The 21,754-nt window shown below is 37.1% G+C and overlaps 1 protein-coding gene and 1 long non-coding RNA gene across 3 annotated transcripts in view; one reads left to right on the top strand and one right to left on the bottom strand.

The window, feature by feature from the left end:
- Positions 1 to 16,921, top strand: part of LOC120523841 — a 161,737-nt gene extending 144,816 nt beyond the window's left edge. The window contains exons 2-4 of the long non-coding RNA XR_005632707.1: positions 7,613 to 7,762; positions 11,275 to 11,373; positions 16,700 to 16,921. This is a non-coding gene — a long non-coding RNA (uncharacterized LOC120523841). The remainder of the gene's footprint in view (positions 1 to 7,612; positions 7,763 to 11,274; positions 11,374 to 16,699) is intronic.
- Positions 1 to 21,754, bottom strand: part of lnx2a (ligand of numb-protein X 2a) — a 152,211-nt gene that overhangs the window by 77,350 nt on the left and 53,107 nt on the right. The window lies entirely within an intron of this gene.

The raw sequence follows: 21,754 nt of genomic DNA on the forward strand, positions 1-21,754 counted from the left end.
TATTTTACACAAATAGGAGGGGGAACATGTTTTTCATGTTTAAATGAAATTGCTTATTGTAGAATAACAATACAGATGTGGTGTTATGTAATCAAGTATCAAGAGAAAAGCAGAAATGGTGAATAGGTTTACTTGGAAAAGGAAAATGCTGGAGGAAATTATTTTTTTGTTCATTTACATTAGTCACCAAATTAATTTATATTACTACACTAGATTGTCCCGTCTACAGTAAATTGAGAACAACTGAATCAGTTTAGGGCTGACAAATTAGCCAAAAAAATAAGGAATGCATATATAAATTAAAAATCACTAAATATTCCAATATATTCAAACTTTGGTTAATAATTCTGGGCATTACTTGTACATTTTCTGTTTTATTTTCAATACTATATCATCATAGTAATGTCCAAAATGGTGGCCACAGCAAGAACAAGCACCAACAGCAAAATACCAAAAAAAATCTTAGCTGCATTTGAGCAACTGTTATTAAAAGATAAGAGCCATCAAAATCATAGGCTGTTGCACTTTCAAATCCACTCTATAAATGGGAAGCATATGTACTTTCACCTTGTTTTCAGTCTAGTACTGACTGTTGGGTGACCAAGGGCCTCATGTTCAAAACAAAATTGTTGCAGACTTTAAGGAATTGTGCTCTACCTGCTCCTTTGCAAGTTTTGTCCACTCTTTGGTTTTTAGCCACATAAGCTTTTCAACATGAACTTGCAGACGGTCGGGTATTTCACAAAAATCACTGAGTTGCGCCATGTCAGCTGTATAGGGTAATATTGTCTGCTTCTCGTCATCCAGATATACAAGATTTCCTTACACTGTGGCTGAACATCAGCCAGAGATGAATCACCAAAAGAATGAGCTGGCATTGCATAATCTATAGCAGGAGAGCCTATAAAACTTTGCACAGTCACAGGTACTTTTCCCAACTACTGTGGCAAAATGCAAGTACTGTAGTTCTTTTAAAGATCATGAGCCATGTAATGAGCAGAGAATCTATCTGCTGTAGCACTCAGTGCCAACACTTCACTATAAAGGTGCTTTCAAGGAATGAATTTGCTTATGTACAGGTACTGGTCATAAAATTAGAATATCATGACAAAGTTGATTTATTTCAATAATTCCATTCAAAAAGTGAAACTTGTATATTAGATTCATTCATTACACACAGACTTCATATGTTTATTTATTTATGTTCAAATGTTTATTTCTTTTAATTTTGATGATTATAACTAACAACTAATGAAAGTCCCAAATTAGAATATTGTGAAAAGGTTCAATATTGAAGACAACTGGTGCCACACTCTAATCAGCTAATCTGGGCTCCAAACCAACACTGCTTCCCATTCCTCACAGCCGTCCCTGCAGTAGTATGGCATGTCACAATACGTGGGGTACCCATCGTGGGGTAGATGGCTCCTTTCTTCAGATTGGCTGGCCCAGCGCTGACTCAACTATGGAACAGCCAAATGGGAGAGGCAGCTTGATGGCTGAGGTCTTCAGGACTCTAAACAAATCCAAATCATATTATGTTATATCATCCATCCATTATCCAACCCTCTATATCCTAACTACAGGGTCACTGGGGTCTGCTGGAGCCAATCCCAGCCAACACAGGGTGCAAGGCAGGAAACAAACCCCGGGCAGGGCACCAGCCCACCGCAGGGCAATGGGATATCATCTACTGTTAAATTCTGCTCCATGCTTGTACATTTTTTATGTTTTATACTGTATTGAGGATTTGTTCTGTTCTGTGTATTGTATTGACCCCCTTCTTTTTGACACCCACTGCACGCCCAACCTACCTGGAAAGGGATCTCTTTTTTGAACTGCCTTTCCCAAGGTTTCTTCCATTTTTTCCCTACAAGGGTTTTTTGGGAGTTTTTCCTTGTCTTCTTACAGAGTCAAGGCTGAGGGGCTGTCAAAGCCCATTGCGGCACTTCTTGTGCGATTTTGGGCTATACAAAAATAAATTGTATTGTATTATATAACCCAGGACATATGTTGAGTGCTACCAGTGGGACCCATGCAACATTATCATAAGTGTATCATATTTTGCAAAAGAACTGCAAGTAAAGATATTAAAAATAATGTGCCAACATGTGTGGCTCATTAGTATTTAAGCTCCTTTTTGTAGCTCACTGATCTGACTAGGATTGGGAATAATATGGGTCAGTTAGCATAGCAAATGAACAAAGTAAAAGAGCAGTAAAGAAGTAGACAAGACGAAGGTTGACTTGTTTTATTATTTTGGTGGTGATCAATGGGTAGCGGCAGGATACCATCAATATCATGCCATTCAGAATAAAAAGCCTTTCAGCACCTGCGGGCTTACCTAGAAAGACGGTTCCTGTTTGGCTTGGAGGTTTGTCACAGTATTAAGGGTGATGTACTGTCTCTGCAGTGTTTTTTGTATATCTTTATTAATATTGAACATAATTGATTTCTTAAATATGCTTGACACTCAGAGTGCTAAACTGAAAGTTCTTATTAGTGAATTTCAGGAAAACTGCTTTCATCTGGAAACAAGCTTTCCTTAATTATATCTGCTGTACAGACAGAAATTGGCTCATATTATAAAGATAATTGCAGAAACAAAAAAGGAAAATAAATACACTAGCAATTCTACACCAAAAAGTGAAAACAAACTCCTAAATAAAACAGTTAACAGCACGGCTGCCTGCATGGTAATATTGTGAAGTGCTCAACAAGAAATAAGTATCTCAATATCTTCAAAGTTCTCTGGCCTTCTTATAATGATGTTAATTCCAAGACCTCAAGTCATCGACAATGGAGATCCTCAAAAATTAACTTGCTCCCAACAATCCACATATAGCCCTAAACCTGTGCTCAACTGTCTCTGTGGTTCCTACTCTGGAACTCTCTCGTTAGGTGTAATTCATGGAGCTTCACTAATGGCCACATTCTAATTCTACTTCTTTCTCCTTTTTAAATCTGCTATTCCATTTATATTAACTTAAATTTAACTACCATTTACACTGAATATAATTCTACTATAAGGTCATCTTACACTATAAATCTACTTAGTGTTATCAGTTCACTTTCAGTTAAGCACACTTTTGAAGGTTTGTTTTCTAATCAGGTACTGAATGACTTTATCCTGGTGAGCCTATAGCTGGACTTACATTTATTTGCTACCAAAATCCAAAGAGGTGTGTTGTTAACAGTATATATCCAGTGCAGGTTTTTGCCTGAGGCTACAGGGAACAGGCTCAGAATTACTGTGACCCTGAATTGGATTTGGTAGGAATGAGGATGAGTAGATGTTCTGACAAGGCTTCCTCCGACAAACATTTATCTCCAACTGTCTCTTTAAATGAAAGTAAACTTGATCAGTCCAAAATGCATACATGATAGCAAACTGGCATCTGATTGTCAGGGTCTTTAAATATCCCACAGAGTAAACCATTTATGAAGACATCACACTCTTAATAAGGCATAATAAGAAAAATGAGTATGAAATACTCCCCAAGTAACCAAAAAATGTATATGATAATTCAGATTATTTTGTGATCTACATAGATTAAACAATATCAACAAAAAATTATACTCGTGAAATGAATTTATAAAGTATTACAATAGAGAGCATGGGAAATGAGGCTACGATCAGGGTCCTTGTATTTTATTACAAAGAGCCACTCGAGATGGGTGAGTACATGTTGTGCTTTATCATCCATAGGGCCAATTGTGACACATCATGCAAATTAGCCATGCTGTTTCTCTGCAGTCATAGTATAAGCATGTCATTGAATGTTGAATGATCATTCCTATAACCTTAAATATTTTGTCCTGCATGTTTGATCAGTTACACATTAATTAATAAGGTAACCAAGATACTACAAAAAGAAGGTAAGGTTTGTGGGCAGGGTTCACTAGCATTTATCTGTTTGAGTAATATCTCAAATTTGGCAGTACTCCAGGAGTAAGAATTATTGAGCCTAACAATAATGCTAGAGAGCACAATTGCCTGGTTCAAAAATAACATTTCTGACTGGATCCATTATATCTCTCTCTGCTGCATATTAAATGTAAAGAAAAAAACCCTTGTTACTATGTCCTAGTTACTAATGATAGAACATCTCCCTCTGTGTGCGCATATAAAGAAAGTAGCACCATTTTAATAGGATAAACGCAAATTAGAAGCAATAATCTGCTAGTAACTGGGATAAAATTAAGCAATGGCACCCTTACACTTAACACCTTTTTATCAGCGGTGTTAATTCTGCAGCACATTTCTCCTCATCTCTGGCATTACCTTCCATGAATCTACTTAAAAATCCGCTCACACTCTGGAACTGTGCTAATATAGTGCTGCAGCATTCAATTATTAGGATGCAGACAGTAGTTAGTTTTATCTATTATGCTGTAGCTGCCCCACCCCCTCACCTTCATGGTACCTACTGTATCCGTCACTCAGTCTCTGTCGGGATAGGGGTTCACCTAGGAAATAAAGCCTGAGGCGACATGAAAGACCCAATTAGACAGATGTTCCAACTCACTATCCCAATGCGTCACCTTCAGCAATGCATTCATGTGTGGTCCACAAGGGAGGTGAAGGGAATCTGAGAAAGAATTAGATAGGTCCAGATCTGTAGCATCTATTCCCACTACTGCATTTCTTCCCAACCACAGTTTAGTGTGAAAATAGTGCTATTTCACTAAAGATGCAAATTAATCCCATATATTATTTTCTCTGACTCAATCAATGTGTTCAGTTTGGAAAACAAAACCAGCAGTCAATGAAAAGATATTGTTGTCTATGTAAAAATACTTGTAACAAGTTCATAAAACATCTGTAAAATTTATAAAAAAAATATGTTGGATTAGAGTGGCACTTCATTTCACAGGTTTAGAACCCTGGATTCCGTTCCTATCCCAGTCACTGGCTTATTTTGTCTATGCCTGCTGTAAGATATGGCCGGCCATGTACCCCGGCCAATACCCCCAAGCCGCCAGGTGGAGCCCTCCTTGCAGCATGGAGGTCCCCAGAAGACCAGCAGGGCATCATGGACAATGGAATTTTTATGCACCGCCCTGCTGGATGCCATGGGGGCCACGAGAGGGAGCTGCAAGGAGGACCGAAGAGTTCTTCGTGCCCTATGACCCGGAAGTTCGTCATAGGAAGAGCGACGGGCTTCCGGGGTGAGAAAGTATTGTCTACCCTGACCCGGAAGGAATAAGGACTTGTGGACTGTTCGATTGGGAACACTTCCGGGTCGGGGAATATAAAAGGACTGTGGGAGCTCCCGGACGGGGAGCTGAGTTGGGAGGCAGGGTGGCTAAGCGTCTGGGAGTGGAGGATTGGTTATTTGTGATTGTTTATTGAGAATTGTGGAGAGGAGCATGCTTTGTGCACATTATTATTATAATAAATAATAATTGGATTTTATCTGGTGTCTGATGTGTGGTCTGAGGGTACAAGGGAGGAGAAAACCCTAATCTGTCACACTGCATGAGATTTCCCCCAAAAAGTATAGACAAGAAAGGCAATAAAAAGGGTATCACAACTGTATTATATGCATTCGCCCTGTCTGTACTCTGTTTTGTTGGTAGTGCTGGTTGCCCATTATCATGTCATAATGGGCTGAGGGCAGCATAACATGCCCACCACATGCTCCAGGATCAACCAACTCCCATTCAATGCTATATGTGTAGGCCTGCATAGAACATATTGGCACAAGTGAACTGTAAACACTGAAAAAAAGTTTTACAATTTTACCCTGTCAAATAGTGCCAGTTATGCTGCTTTATCTGGGTAACTTTCTTATTTTCAGCCAAAGCGGTCACTGTTCCATACTCTCTCAGCCCCATATACCACTATCAGCATCTTAACTGAGAAGTACTCTCAGAGACAAAGCAGTGGGAATTATTGTACATGAAGGAATCACCTCCATGGTAACCCAGTCATGCAGTGCAATGTGTTTCAGATTGCATTGCTGCTGAACTATAAAAATACAAATGCAAAAGGTAAACAGAGTACCACCACCAACATCATGAAAAAAGCATTGTCAGAGCCTGTTACCAACTTGCTACCAGCTTTTGCCACTGCACTGGATTTTTGCAATAATCTAGACATCATAGGCGACAGTATGAAATGATCCAATACCTCTGTCACTCCCAAAAGTGATAAAAAAAGCAACAGAACATCTAGACAAAAATATTGGGTTTCTACTGAATAAGCCAGACCTGAACAAATTGGAGAAGTGGTAGTATAGCTGCCTGACAATTCAAGGCACCTGACTTTGATTGCTGCTATAATCACTAAATGGAGTTTATATATTTTGCATGTGTCTCTGTTGTTCTATAAATATTCTTAGTTCAAGCCACATTCCCAGAAATTCACTTCCAAATATAAAGTAGCCACATATGAGTGAGAGAGACTGGTGCACGAATGTACAATATAGTGATGCACAATATAGTAGTGAAATATTTGACTAGGTTTGATCCTAGTTTGTGAAAAATAGGATAAGAGAGAGTTCTGGCTCACTTGTTAGCCTGAACTGGAAAGATTTTTGAAAACTACACTAAACAGTGGTTTTTATCTTCAAATGTTTAAATGTTGCTGTTGCAAACAGAAATTCACAACACTACTAAAAATATACACAACTAAAGAAAAACAATTCAAAGAGCACATTTTCTATTATTAGAAAAGTACATCATAAATCTTAAGATTGTTCTTTCTTTCCTTTTCTCATTTAAACCCAACAATACTTGTTAGATTTACTAAATGAAATTGTTTACTTGTAAATTAAATGTGCGGCCCTTGAAATTCATGAAGAACTGCTTATAATGTAGACTTTGGAGTAAGCAATGAAACATAAACTAGGATGTGCAGGAATTTAAAAGTCAAATTCTAGAATGATTTCCATGGTCAACTGCCACTACAGGAATAACAGGTTTGAACTCTCTAGATTATTCCCTCAGGACTCTACAGAACGTAACTCTGTACAGCTCTTAAAAAGCAGGTAGTATATTGCTGCCTTCAGCAGGTTTGCCTTTCTAAAAGGGCAATGTTATTATACGTTCGCAATCAGGAACTGTACACTGGCCTGTTGCCAGTCCTGTCCAGCCTCAATCCTGAAATTGGCAACATTGTGCAATATTTTCTTGGTATTTACCCTGTATTGCAGGGCTGAAGACCTCTGGCCAGCCTGACACAGCTTTTATTCACTCTGAAAAGAAGACTTGGAAATGGTAAACCTTGTTACACTACCTACCTTTTGTCATCTTGGGAGTTAATTGACTTTGCACCTGTGGAAGTTTTATATTAAGACTCAGCTTCAATAGAGTTTACGCTACCCTAATGACCCTAGCATTCCCAAAGAGATACGCAACTGAAAAGCATCACTGCCATTATGGATCTTTTTCAGGCAATTTGCTTGAGATAACTGGGTAGACAATCAATAGAGATGCTCCGATTGATCAGCCAACAATCTAAATTGGCCAATTTCCATCACAAAAACAATCTCTTCAGCCCCTGCTTTTCTAGGCATTACAGTACAGTACAGTATTGTAGTGCTCTTTTATGCAAGGTATTACAGTAATTAAGCCAGCACATGTATTTCTTTCTTTCTTTTTGCAGCAAACATCCTGTAGTGTACAAAAAGCAAGTCAAGGCTTGTTTCACAAAAGAGCAAGAGACAGCTGGAACAATACCTTTATATTAAAGGAAGTGGAGTAATAAACTAAGAAAAAGGAATCGGAGAAGTTGTCCTGTACAGTTTGACAAATGGTAAGAAAAACTACTTTAATTAATCCAGACCTTTCTATTTTGTCCTTTAAATTAAAATAGACACTGTCTGAGTTTGGACAGCGAGCTTGTTTTAAGTACAGCAGCTGAAATTTTCAACTGAAAAAAAAAGAAAAACAAATTTGAAATTGGTGCTTATTTTACAATAGTCTAGTTAGCTTAACAGAAAAATGTGTCTTTTACTTATGAACCTGTTAAGCATTTCAGTCTTGTGTCTTTTTATAAACAACTTATTAACATTTGATACATTTGCGCAGTGGCGTAGCTCGAGTTTGGGGCGGGGCGGGGTGGGGCGGTGCTTCAATTTGCCGCCCTCCAACATAACTGAATATGTTAAACTATTTAAATAGAAAATTAAAATGACGTATAGAGAAAAATTAAGATAAATTTTGCATAGATTTATTCATATATAAAGAAACAGCAATATTTTTTATATACATTTATAAGCATCAACTAGACAAGAATATAGTATAGACGCACTGATAAGCCGTGTTCTAATTATTAGTTTAATATAATTACGCTACGAAAACCACAACCAAAGTAGGGTACAAGTGATAGGTGGGGATGTTTTCTGCGCAGAGCAAGAACGCATTCACAATAATAACGAAATTATAAATTAGTTGTTTATCTTCCTAGAAATTATCGGTGTAATGTTTATTTTTGTCATTGCCTCATACATTTCAACTGCTGTGTCTGATGCAGAAGGACAGTCTGCACATTATTTTTCAAGCATTTGTGGTTAAAATAAATCAGAGAATTTGACTTTTTTCATACATGAGTGATATTTTTCCGAACCCTGCTGCTTACACACAAATTGTACTAAGCCTTGTGGCCAATAATGTCGCCCCCCAAAAATGTGCCGCCCAGCACTTCACTTTAAGTTTCCAATAAAAGAAGACTTATGTCCAAATCTTATTGAAGAATTTCACCCTGAAGGTTTATCAACAGAAGAAATAAGTACACGGGCAATCCCGGCACTGAGAAAAGATGTTGACTGGTTACACGGCAAATTAATTAAATGCGTATCAATAGACTATGCTGAAACAATTGGTGGTGATGGTGTGTAAGATGAAAACACCAGCTTACCATATTCCATAGAATAACTACAACCGTTAACACCGTCCGGTCTTCCACTGGCCGAATTACTGTTAAAAGAAGGATGTGTTGTAATGTTATTGCGTAATTTATGTCTGAGTGATGGGCTATGCAATAGGACAAGATTAGTTGTATTCAAAGTTGGTCAAACAATTCTGACATATAAAATATTAACAGGCCACAAGAAAGGAAATATAGTACATCTTCCGTGGATAACATTAAACACCAAAGGAGATCTTGATATGTCATTCGTGTTAAGACATTTACAGTTTCTCGTTAGAGTAGCTTTTGCTATGACAATTAATAAATCACAGGAACAAACATTCAAAAAAGTCAGTTTATTTATTAGATAGATAGATACTTTACAGAGAAAGAAACGATATTCACTCTTGGACAGTTATACGTTGCTTTGTCATGATATAAGTCCAAACACAGAATCAAAATTCAATGCAATATCGACAAAAAGTTAATTTAAAAAATTGTTTTTGCTGGTTTTACAGTAACAGTGTAAGTTTAAAAAGTATTTGCATGTTAATTTTAAAGCCAAGCAGAATGAAAACATATAACGCAATAAATACCTCTAACGCAACATGAAACATAATTTTCTTTCAATTTTTTATGTTTTACTATTTTTTACTATGGTTAATTGCTCGCTGTAATGTAAAATAGTTAGTTCTATTATGCATATGTAACAATTCCCATGAAAATAACAATCTGTTTAAATTGTATATCCACTTTCCCATACGTGATCCGCTAGCGCGTAGCACCCACCTGGGGGTTAGTGAGGGAAGAGAGGAGAGTGCAGAGCCCGCCTAGTTGTAGTAGAGGATTGGCAGACCTGGCCCAGGTGTCCTTTAGAGAAATAGTGTGCACCCCTAAGGATCTGCGGAAGGAGATTCCAGACTTGACAGGTAAAGATAGGTGGGTCATAAGGTAAAGGGTGCACATTGTACAGGGGCATCAACCCCAGAATTGGAAGTGTCAAACCATTTTCAGGCCCTTGCGGAGCTGGACAGTGTCTCTGATGATTTTGAGGTGGTAGGCAGGGATAAGGCGCCCTGATGGGTCACCTCAAAATCAGTTCCCAGAAAGAGAGAGGTAGTGATAGTTGGGGGCTTAATCATTAGGGGGATTGAAGCACAGGTTTGCTCCAGAGACCTACAGTCTCACACGGTGTGTTTCCTTCCAGGTGCACAGGTGGGGAACCTCCCTGGAAAGGTGGATAAGCTCTTGGACAGAGTGGGGGTGGATCCAGTTATCATTGTCCATGTTGGAACAAATGACATACATAATTGTAGTCTGTCTGTTCTGTAATTCAAATTCAAAGCTTCAAAGTTAGGTGTCAGGCTGAGAGCAGAACTGACAAGTTAGTCTCTGAAATTCTGCCTGTTGCATGTGCCAGTCCAGGTAAGAATGAGGAGATTAGAAGTCTTAATGCGTGGCTCAAATCTTGGTGCAGGGTAGAAGGGTATAGGTTTATGGGGTATTTGGACTCCGTATGGGACAGATGGGACCTGTTCAGATGTAACCCACTGTGGCAGAACTGAAGAGGCACCAATGAATTGGGGAGGCATATGGCTAGTCTAGTCGTAGGCTAGTCGAGGATTGTTTAAACTAGGGAATGGGGGTGGGGGGCATGGAGTTTAGGACAGGCCAGGTTTAAAACTACACATGGAGGAACAAACATGTAAATTTTAATCCAACATTTAAATGTATAAGGAGTGACACATTAAAAATAGCTTGCCTTAATGCTAGAAACATCAAAAATAAGGCACGTGACTTGGAGTTGTATGTAGCAGAGCATAATTATGATATTACAGCAATAATGGAAATCTGCTAAATCACAAAAATGGGGATGAGTATAACATAGAAGGATACACAGTATTTGGAGTGATAGGGAGAACAGAAGAAGGAGGTGGGGTTGCTGGTTATGTCAAACAGAATTTAAATGCAAGTCCTCTCCATTTGGACGATGAGCCCCATCTTAGTGAGGACATGTGGCTTCGCCTGGAAAGCATTAGGCAAAGAGGCCTTACTTTAGGAGTGTGTTATAGACCATCCAATACAGAACACATCTTTTTAGAAGTATGAAAAAGGCAAGTTTACAGGGGGATATTATAGTCATGGGGGACTTTAATTATCCAAATATTAACTGGGATAACCTTGCAAATGGCGGAGTTTTTAGAAGTAATCAGTGACTGTTTTTTAACTCAGTATGTTAAAGCAGCAATATGGGGTAAAGCTTGTCTGGATTTAGTATTTTGTAATAATCAAGATAGAATTGAGGGTGTAGAGGTGATTGAACCACTAGGGTCAAGTGACCATAATATAATACAGTTCTCAGTGTTTTGTAAGAGTGTAGATGCAAAGACTAAAATTGTCAAGTTTAACTTTGGTAGGCCAAATTTTGAGCAGATCCGGCAAAATCTAAAGAGGACAGACTGGGATAAGCTTTCAGGTGTGGAGACGATCAAGGAGCAGCATGTAATGCAGGATAGGTATGTACCTAAATTTTGAATTAATGGGAAATGCAAATAGTGAGAACTCAAGCAAAATGACACCTTTTATTGGCTAACTAAAAAGATTACAATATGCAAGCTTTCGAAGCAACTCAGGCCCCTTCTTCAGGCAAGATGTAATGATTACTATTTATTTTCAATGGTTTATTATATTAATGTTGTATAAAACCTATATTTTGTTTAAAATATCTACAGGTAGTTTATTTAAAAAGTACATTTCTGAAAATTTTATACTAATGTGCTTAGGAGGAGGAGCACATGCTGATACAGCGCATTGCCGCAACCACCACATTATGAACAAACTCAGGATCCCAGATTGGGACCCAAGTGTAGCCATGCAATGGGTGTCACCTCAGCACCACACAAGTTCAGATGGAATGGAACCAGTGTAAGGTTTTTTTATGACAGCCGGAGTGCCAATTCTGCCACCAACCCCCAGGTTTTTCTCTACAGGTTGGAGGATCTACATGCAGGGCTGGATGCAGATTAACGTCATACGTGCTCAGTTGATGAAAAATTCCATTTCATGAAATTTGTGTTTAATTTAAAATGAATTATTTTAAACAGCTAATTGATGAATCGACAAAATAATCGTCAGATTAATCAATTTTCAGTTAGTCGTTGTTAGTTGCGGCCCTATAGTTTATACTGTTGCACCGATGCACATTTAATATACTTCCCTCATGTGACCAGTTTTGAAACAGCCAACAATGCACAGCCTGATGTTGCTAGGACAGTTGAAGGGGCTAATTTCTTTCTTGTCCTTCAACTTAAATGTAACCATTTGGCCTTTTTGCCACAAAGCTATTTGCACCATGGTGAAGCTTCTTGGAATCAAATTCACCAAGAACGTCATAGTAGTTTGGTCGTATAGTACAATATGTATCAGTTTCACTACCTGTTTACCATCTGATGACCAGTTATAATTACTTCATTCAAATAATGGCCCAGTTTCTGTTATAAAACTGGTTTTACAGTTTTTCGTTTACACTGTATTGTGCTTTGATTGAAGGTTCTTCCCCCCTCATGAATATGTGGCAAAACACATAGAAATATGCATTTTAGTTTGTTTTTTTTTTTTACACTTGCTTTACACTGTAAGCGTCACATCAGTTCTAACTTTGGGTTAACCACAGTAACATAAAATTCAGAGGTCAAGCCATGCTTGGGGTTAATACCAAGGAGGTTAATTAAAGCATCAGTAACACTTGAGTAAATTTTGCCTATTTCCAGTATGTAAATGCAGTTCATCCCAAACAGCAGCAGATGATAAAATGCCTAACCTCATCACTTTACTCTTTCTTAGTTGACTGCATTTCTATATTTACTTCCAAATTATTAAAATAGCCACCTGCAACAGACATACTATCAGTGATAAGCATGACCCTGGGTACAAGCACTGATCATTGCAGCACATAACATTCTGGAAAGAATTAGTACAGATTTCAACATAGTGAAATTACCAGGGCTGTGGAGTCAGAGTCGAGGAGTCGAAGTCTGAGACAATTTTGGGTACCTGGAGTCGGGGTCGTAGTTGGCAAAAATGTACCGAGTCTGACTCCTAATAAATTTAAATTGTAATGGAAAAATAAATACAGCAAGTTCAAACGTCCCATTTCACAAACAATAGTCATAATTAAGTACTTATCTGATGTAAGAATAAAGCCCAGTGCATAGTTGTGTTACTACTAGTGTGAAGTTCAGCTGAGCTATTATACAACCTGACATCACATATTGTAATCTGGATTATGGTACATTACAAAAAGTGTTTTCATTTTATTTCAGATATAATGTGTTTGACAAGTTAATTTGAGTGTAAACAAGTGTAATGATGTAGGTATAGGTGTGTGGTATGGCCTGATGTGTGTTCAGGGGTTCTTGTCTTTTGTTTAAACTGACCAATACAGTAGAGAGTCAGCTTCCTAGCCAGTAGTTCTGTGGTTAAATGACGTCTATGTTGCCTTCCTTTAATCAACACGGTATATACATTAGCATATTAAATACAGAGGAGTCGGGGAGTCGGAGTTGGAGTCAGAAGTACCAGAAACTAAGGAGTCGGAGTCGAAGGATTTATCTACCGAATCCACAGCCCTGGAAATTACAACTGGATTAGTAGTCTGAAAGAAATGGAATATCAAGAATGGAGTTTGACAGCTCATTATATGTTATGAAAAGCAGTCTGACAACAGTATTCATTAATATCTGCCAAAATTTACATCTGTTTTGGAAGTAATTTCATATTCTTGGTATTGTCCTCACCAATTTAAAAGCATAATTTTGTTGTTGATTATCTCGCTGCCACTAAAACAAACCTTACTATTTTTTTTTGTTTGGCCAAACCAATATCACAGAAATAAGGAACATGACAACAATTCCTTTACCATACTGAGTACCCATTAAATGAATATATTGTAACATTAATAGCAAACGCAAGAAAACACTATTTAAAATCTTTTACATCTGTACTTTTGAGAGGAGTGTGCAGATTAATTTAGATTACATAATAAAAAGCTGCAGCCTGTGCTTTCCATTACAATATTTGCTAGTTGTTATCTTACTGAGAGAGGAGTAATGACCTGCAAAATTACAGTCTGGAATAATGGAGCTTATATAACATTTATATAATGGAATGTGGCACATTACAGTACTCACAGAACTCACATTTATAGCTCATTTCTGAACTCTTAGACAGTAAAACTAAACAAAACACAGGTCTGCAGCTAATCGAATGAATTTGGATAATTAAAAATAACTTGTCATAGAATGCAATAGTATTTTCTGAACTTTTGCATGGACAAAAATAACTTAAAAGGGGAAATCAATACGCTTCAACAATAAAGTATTTTTCAAGAAACAAAGCTTTCTTTGTTTGGAAACAAGGGAATACAACATAGGCCAAATTGTATTGAAGACTGACACTTCGTATAACATAACTCAATGCACAATTAACATTTGTATTCTAACTTTATGTTTGGTTATAGGAAACAATCAGCAAAGAATCTCAATGTCTAATAAACTAAACATGATCACAAAAAGCTGTCAAATCACAGTAATACATTTTTTGTTAAACTACTCAGTGGCTGTGGATATTACCAATCCTCTAATCTAATGCACCCTAAACAGAAGACATATTTGGCTAGCACACATATAAATGATGCTACCTCACAGATGTAAAGACCTATGTTCAATTACTTTCTCTTGTGCTGCTGTATGGATTTTGCATGTTTTACTAGCACTCATATAAGCTTTTTGCAGCTGCTATGTTTTTTTCCCTTATCCCTAAGACTTGCATGTTGGGTTTTTGGCCAACTGTAGAATGGACTTGGAAAAGTGAATGTGAGTGTGTTTGTGACCCATCCACGATCTTGAGAACCCTTGATGGAATAACCAATTCTAGAAAATAAAGGGATGCATGAGCAAAAGATGTTATTGTATTATTGATCTACAAAGAACTAGAGTGTCAATACTGATATGGTAATGCATTGCATAATTTTCAAGGGAAATATATTTTGTATCTGTAGGTATAATAATAGCTTGCCCATCAGATTACAGTTGGACGGATGAAAGAAATTTATTTTCTGTCATTGCAATTGGACTTGATTTGCAAATATTAGCTCGGGTAAAAATACACAAGGAAAACTTTTATAAATAACTAAATACTGTATAGTAAGTAAATAAAACAAATGTGTCACAAAGCAGAATTTTCACAGTTAAAATCAGGAATGAGATATTCACTTCAGCTCACATTTAATTGAGAAAGCTACTGAAAAACTACCAAGTTTGTGTTGCATGCCAAAATGCCTCTCCGCCTACAGCTCTAAACTCTGAGAATACAGTCATCGTTCACACTCTCCAAGTTATAGCCTCTGGAAAAACAAAAATCTTCTGCATATGGTTATAAATCACCAACAACATTTTATTATGTTGTTAAGTGATTAAGTAAAATTCTAGAAAAGGCAGTTTTTAAGCAACTAAATGGATACTTGAATAAACATTCTGTTCTTGACAAGTTTCAGTCTGATCTTAGAATAGATCTCAGTACGGAAACTGTACTGGTTAAAGAAGTAAATGATTAGCGGGTTAATGGGGACAGAGGCCATATAAATGTTCTTGTTCTCTCAGAATTGAGTGCAGCATTTGACACCATAGACCACAGTATTCTTATAAATTGCCTTAGACAATAGATGGGCCTCTCCGGCAGCATCTTTAATTTGTTTCAGTGTTACTTAATAGCGAGGAAATTCTTTCTTAGCAGTGATTGTACTTTGTAGATACATGATATTCTACTGTACATGGTGTACAATAATGATCTATTCTGGGTTCATTTTTTTTTTCAAATTTACATGCTTCCATTAGGTCAGATTATCTCTGTGAGTTACCACAGCTATGTAGACGACACTAGTGCCTGATAATTCTTAGCAGAATTTCTGATTGGATGAGTAGAAATTTTCTCAAACTGGAAAATATAGAAATAGCAAGGGTATTAGAAATAAACTTGATCCATTAAGTTTAAAATTCAAGGCGGAGGTAAAGAATTTAGATAATCATTGACTCTAACCCTAAACCTTAAAAAATATTTTAAGTATATTACTAGGACGAGGTAAAGAATTTAGTGGTAATCACTGACTCTGACCTAAACCGTAAATCACATTTTAACCAGATTATTAGGACTGCATTTTTTTATTTAAGGAATATAGCAAAAGTTAGGCCTCTTATAACTTTACAAGATGCTGAAAAATTACTTTACACTTTTGTTTTTAGTTGACTAGATTATTGCTATGCACTCCCAACAGGACTATCTAAGAAAGACATCAGGTTGAAAATAGTGCAGAACACAGCAGTTAGAATCTTAACTAGAAAAAGTAAATCTGTGAACATATCACCAGTTTTCAACATTGTTATATTGGTTCCCCGTGTAATTTAGAATTGACTTTAAAATACTACTAATGGTTCATTAAACCTTAAATAATCTTGTTCCATCCTATATTTTGGAGTTCCTGTCTCCCTATGGTGGTCTGCTAATAATTCCAAGAACCATCTTGCTGTTATGCACCTAAAATCTGAATACTTTTACCAACAGGCTAACACCATGGAACATTTAAAAAAAAAAACTGCTCAAAAAAAAAAAAAAGGATTAAATTTGGCTTTTTCCTAGCTACATTTTAGTTGCACTTCTAATAGACCATATGGGCATAGGATTATCATATTGTTCAGGTATCTGCTATTTTTACTAATATCTACTTTTTTCTGCTGTCTTTTCCGGATCTTGTCTGGTGACAACCTGCGCCACCACCTCCTGATCAAGGCTCTACGCAGCCATCTGTGTTGGAAAGAAGGCAGGTGCCTCAGCTGTCCACAAGACTGATTTTATCAAATACTTTTATATGAAGCCTGGAAACAAAGAAGAATGAATTAAGAACATTTATGTTAAGTAGAAGTCGGGGCTGGATGGTCTATTAGTCTTACAACCCCTGCAGATGTTGGTTTTTTTTGTCTCCAGCCTAATTGGAATTTTTTTCCTCCCAGCCATCTGACCTTACATGACTTCAATTTTATTTTTTTAGAAATCTTCTGGAAATGAATTTGCTCAAAGTGTTCAGCCCGGTGATGGATTTAGTCACAAAACCCTTTTGATTGTGTTCAGTTCTGATACTGTGTAACTCATTATTAAGATAAACATATTTGAAAATGAACAGAGCATGTAAAGTATATTGAATTAAATTGTACCATTCAAAATAAAAACATAGTCAAGAAAGGATGATTTATCAGCTCCATCAGTGGCCAGTCAGCACCAAGGTTAAATGAAAGACTTCGGGCTCCAATATCAGAAAAAGTATGTTTGAAGTCTGTCAAACTATGTAAAACATGCTCGATTATCAAGAAACAACTTTTATAGTGGACACAACCACTATGAACTTAAAGGAAACAAGAATTCAATACAAAGAAAAATTAGATTAAATTAGCAAAATACACCAGCATATAAATTTGGAAACTACCAGAGTCACTCAGATTATAAATTTAAATATGTATACTTTACTACAGAATTAAAGTATAGATTAAAAATACAACTGTTGAACAAATTAAAAGACACTGGCAAACTTAAAGAAGTCATTATGCTTACACGTGCCACTAAGGGATATGACCTAGAAGTTTTGCCAGTTTTACTATCTATTCAGCGCTTCTCCTCTAATTTCTGCTAGGATTACAACTCCCAGAGTTTAAGACTATAGGTCAGTAATACATGACCAGTTTTCAACAATGGGGTAAATATATTTTCTAATGATTGTGGCATACCTTTAAAAACTCATTCGAAAAAATTATTTTTAGATTTTAATGATGTAAGCACGTGGATTTCTCTGTCTTTCATTCAATGGTAAATGGCCTGTATTTGATATAGCGCCTAACTAGAGTTCAAGAACCCCCCTAGGCGCTTTACAACACAACAGTCATTCACCCATTCACACACACATTCATACGCTGGTGATGATAAGCTACTATGTAGCCACAGCTGCCCTGGGGCACACTGACAGAAGTGAGGCTGCCAAACACTGGCGCCACCAATCCTTCCGACCACCACCAGGCAAGGTAGGTTAAGTGTCTTGCCCAAGGACACAACAGCTGCATTCTCATGCCGGGAGCCAGGATCGAACCTGCGACCCTCCGATTGCTGGACCACCCGCTCTACTGACTGAGCTACTGCTGCCCGATAATGACGTCATTATTTTATTGCTAACCTTATCCATCCATCTCTTCATATTTTTATATTTGATTGGGTACAGGAAAGATTATAAAAGATTGTGGTACCAACTTTTTTATCAATTTAATTTCCTTTTGAAAATGTTTGGGAGAAAATATGGAATTTTAAAACTTGTGGGAAGCATTGAGGCCTAGGTGCATATCATTCTTATCCAAAGTATTAAGAATCATGAAACAAACAAACATACTGTCTTCTTCCTTTGCAGTTCCAAAATAAAACAGCAAATTCTGTGCCTTTAGGATAATAAAATTTCAAATAGTATGGGGATATTCTTTTGTCAATAAGAATCCAAAATGCAAAACCTTTTTTTCTTTTTAGTATACTGATAAATCAGAATTTTAACCTAACAAAAACAGACATTAATAAAATACAAATAAAATATGTGATTTTTCTAAGTCATATTCTTGTAAAACAGGATTTCCCATCACCTTTAGTAAAAAAAGAAACATTATGCATCTTTGGTGCGTTTTTAGTACTGAGAAAAGCGCTATATAAATGTAAAGTATGTGTTTTTTTATTATTATGGAGTAATGGAAGAAGATAAAATGTTAAAAAATAATTACAGATTCTTTTAGATCATGTGGATGGACAGGTGTGTGTGCGTCATTTACCTGAGAAAGAGATGGCTAGGATACTCTATGGGAAGAAGGCAAGCCGCAAGAACCTGATACCCTTGCAATGTTCTGCTGGAAAACCTTGATTCCTAGCATTTATGTGGATGTTACTTTAACTCGTACATCCTACCTAAAGATTGTTGCACGTGCCAATGGTATTCCTCATTGGCAGTTGCCTCTTTCAGCAGTAGAATGTGTCCTGCCACACTGCAAACATTCTTCAGGAAATAGTTTGATGAACATGACGATGAGTTTAAGGTGTTGACTTGTCCTCCAAATTCCCAAGAATTAAATCTGATCAAGCAATTGTCGAATGTGCTGGAATAGCGAGTCCAATTCATGGACAACCCATCTCAAAACTTATAAGACTTAAAGGATCTGCTGCTAATGTCTTTGTTCCAGATACTACAGGACACCTTCAGAGGTCTTGTGGGAGTCCATGCTTCACTGGATCAGAGCTGTTTTGACAACACAAGGGGGACATACACAATTAGGGCAAGTGGCTTTAATGTTGTGGGTGGTTGATGCATGTTCAATTCATGGTACGGTCACAGTTGCTACAGCTGATGGCAATACAGTATACCTCATTAGGTAAGAAAGATGCATGAATAAGTAAGACATAACACTTTATGACAACACTTTATGATGTAAATGAGCTGCCACTTGATTAAACTCAGTTTTACAAGGAACACCGTCTACTACACATATTATATTATACAGTCTTTGTGATGCAAGGGCCAAACCCAGCCTGAGTTGAAAGACAGTCTATTACAGAGCACATGCATGCACACACATGCACAGACACATACACACCGCAATTTATCCTAAACCATGCATCTGTTAGATGTGTATAGGAAAAAAATCCCGGGAAAATGTGCAGTACATATACTGTACAGAAAAAGAAAAAAGGCTAGAAAATCAAAAGCTGCAAGGCATCAGTGCATTTTGTTGCTGTACTATGCCATCTCCAAAATAAAGACATAATAGTAACATTTAAACCCAATTAAAACAATAGATCATCCCTGTGAGGATGCTTACTAAATGCATGGCAAGTTCCTGAGAAAGGACATAGTGTAATTTTCTCAGAAAACCTGGAAGCTGTACAAACATCATTTTACAATGGCAGAATCACTGTGTCTATGTTGTCATCTTAAAACTGGTTATGTTTAGCTCCTAGCAGCTCTTACAGAGTTTCCATAGTTGTCCATGCCTTTTCAATCCATATAACAAAAAAGGAGAAAAATGACATGCCCTAGTTTTGACAGATTTCTGGTTAGTAAAGTCAGCCAATATAATATCTGCTTACACAATTTTCCTTTTTTCATATAAGCTCAATATAGATCTCAAAATCAATCATCCAGCAGCAAAGAGGGCAGAAAAACTACTATATTATAAGCTGAAGTTAAACTTCAAGTTTATTGTCAACCTTGCAGTACAATTCTTAACTATACATCTCCAAGTAACATTGACAGTGACACCAACAAAAAGACACACACACTATGTATATCTACAATACAAATACTGTATATGTGCAAAAACACATACAGCATAATCTCTTGTTAATAGGATATTAAAGGTTAGTTACTAATGATATTAATGGAAACAACATATATTTAGTTTACTTTTGCTACTGAGCTCCTTAAATGATAACAGCAATTGTAGTTTTTATGTATCTTCTCTTAGTGTTAAGTCTTTTGTATGGCGTTATTTCAGTGCCACTATTCTGAGCACACGTAAAAAAATATTGAGCGCACGTAAAAAAAGATTGCAAGTGCAAGTGTTGCATTTTGAAGAGAAATTTATTTTGAGCGTACAAAAGCTGAATTTGAGTGAACAAAATTCATTGCTGCGTGCAAAAAATGTATTTCAGTGTTTGCGCTTATCCATATACACACACACAATAGCACCCCTCGCTCAGTTTTTCATTTGCGCTTTGCAATGTGTTGCTAGCTCACAACATTCTCTGCTGCGAGCGCTCAACTCTCTGTACACCGTTATAAGTGTGCCACAAAACCAACCAATCACAGACTTGGTTTCAAAAATTCTGATTGGCTCTTACGGTCTCCAATCAGCTCGCTAGCTGCTGCATTCCGGACACCGGAAACACTGTCCACTCAGCCTCGCTTCTTGCAGATAGAGGGATAGTCTTAACAAATAATATATTTTAAAATAAAATAATTAAAGATATTATCCGCAAATTGGGGTTTAATTGAGTTTAGCTGGATTTAGCTACATTTCGGACTGTTTCCGGAATGCAGCAGCTAGCGAGCCGTAAGAGCCAATCAGAATTTTTGAAACCAAGTCTGTGATTGGTTGGTTTTGTGGCACACTTATAACGGTGTACAGAGAGTTGAGCGCTTGCAGCAGAGAATGTTGTGAGCGCAAGCAACACATTGCGAGCAAGCGCAAATGAAAAACTGAGCGAGAGGGGTGCTATTGTGTGTGTGTATATGGATAAGTGCAAACACTGAAATACATTTTTTGCACGCAGCAATGAATTTTGTTCACTCAAATTCAGCTTTTGTACGCTCAAAATAAATTTCTCCTCAAAATGCAACACTTGCACTTGCAATATTTTTTTACGTGCGCTCAGAATAGTGGCACTGAAATAACGCCATACTTTTGTTCAGTCTATTTTGCTTTCTCCCTGAACCCCGGGGTTGGTGATTAAGAAGAAGCCCTGTGAGTGTATCCTTTGCAGTGCAGGATTTAATCATTATTCTCTAAAAACTTTTTAAAACAGGTTGTCCCCAAATGTGTATTCTGGCCCTACAAGACTCGACTACATGACACAATGAATGCGTAGTCTCTCAAGGCATGTTTTTGATTGTTTTTTGCATAGTGAGACAATACAATCTATAACTGCAATCTATAAACAGATCTCTGACATACAAGTTTTTATTATCCAAGTGTGAAAGCATTTTTTGAAATGCAAGGGATATGGCATCCACTATACACCATTTGGGATGATCTGTAAACTGTCCCGTTT

The sequence above is a fragment of the Polypterus senegalus genome, chromosome 2, assembly GCF_016835505.1.
Source record: "Polypterus senegalus isolate Bchr_013 chromosome 2, ASM1683550v1, whole genome shotgun sequence".
Classification (NCBI taxonomy): Eukaryota; Metazoa; Chordata; class Cladistia; order Polypteriformes; family Polypteridae; genus Polypterus; species Polypterus senegalus.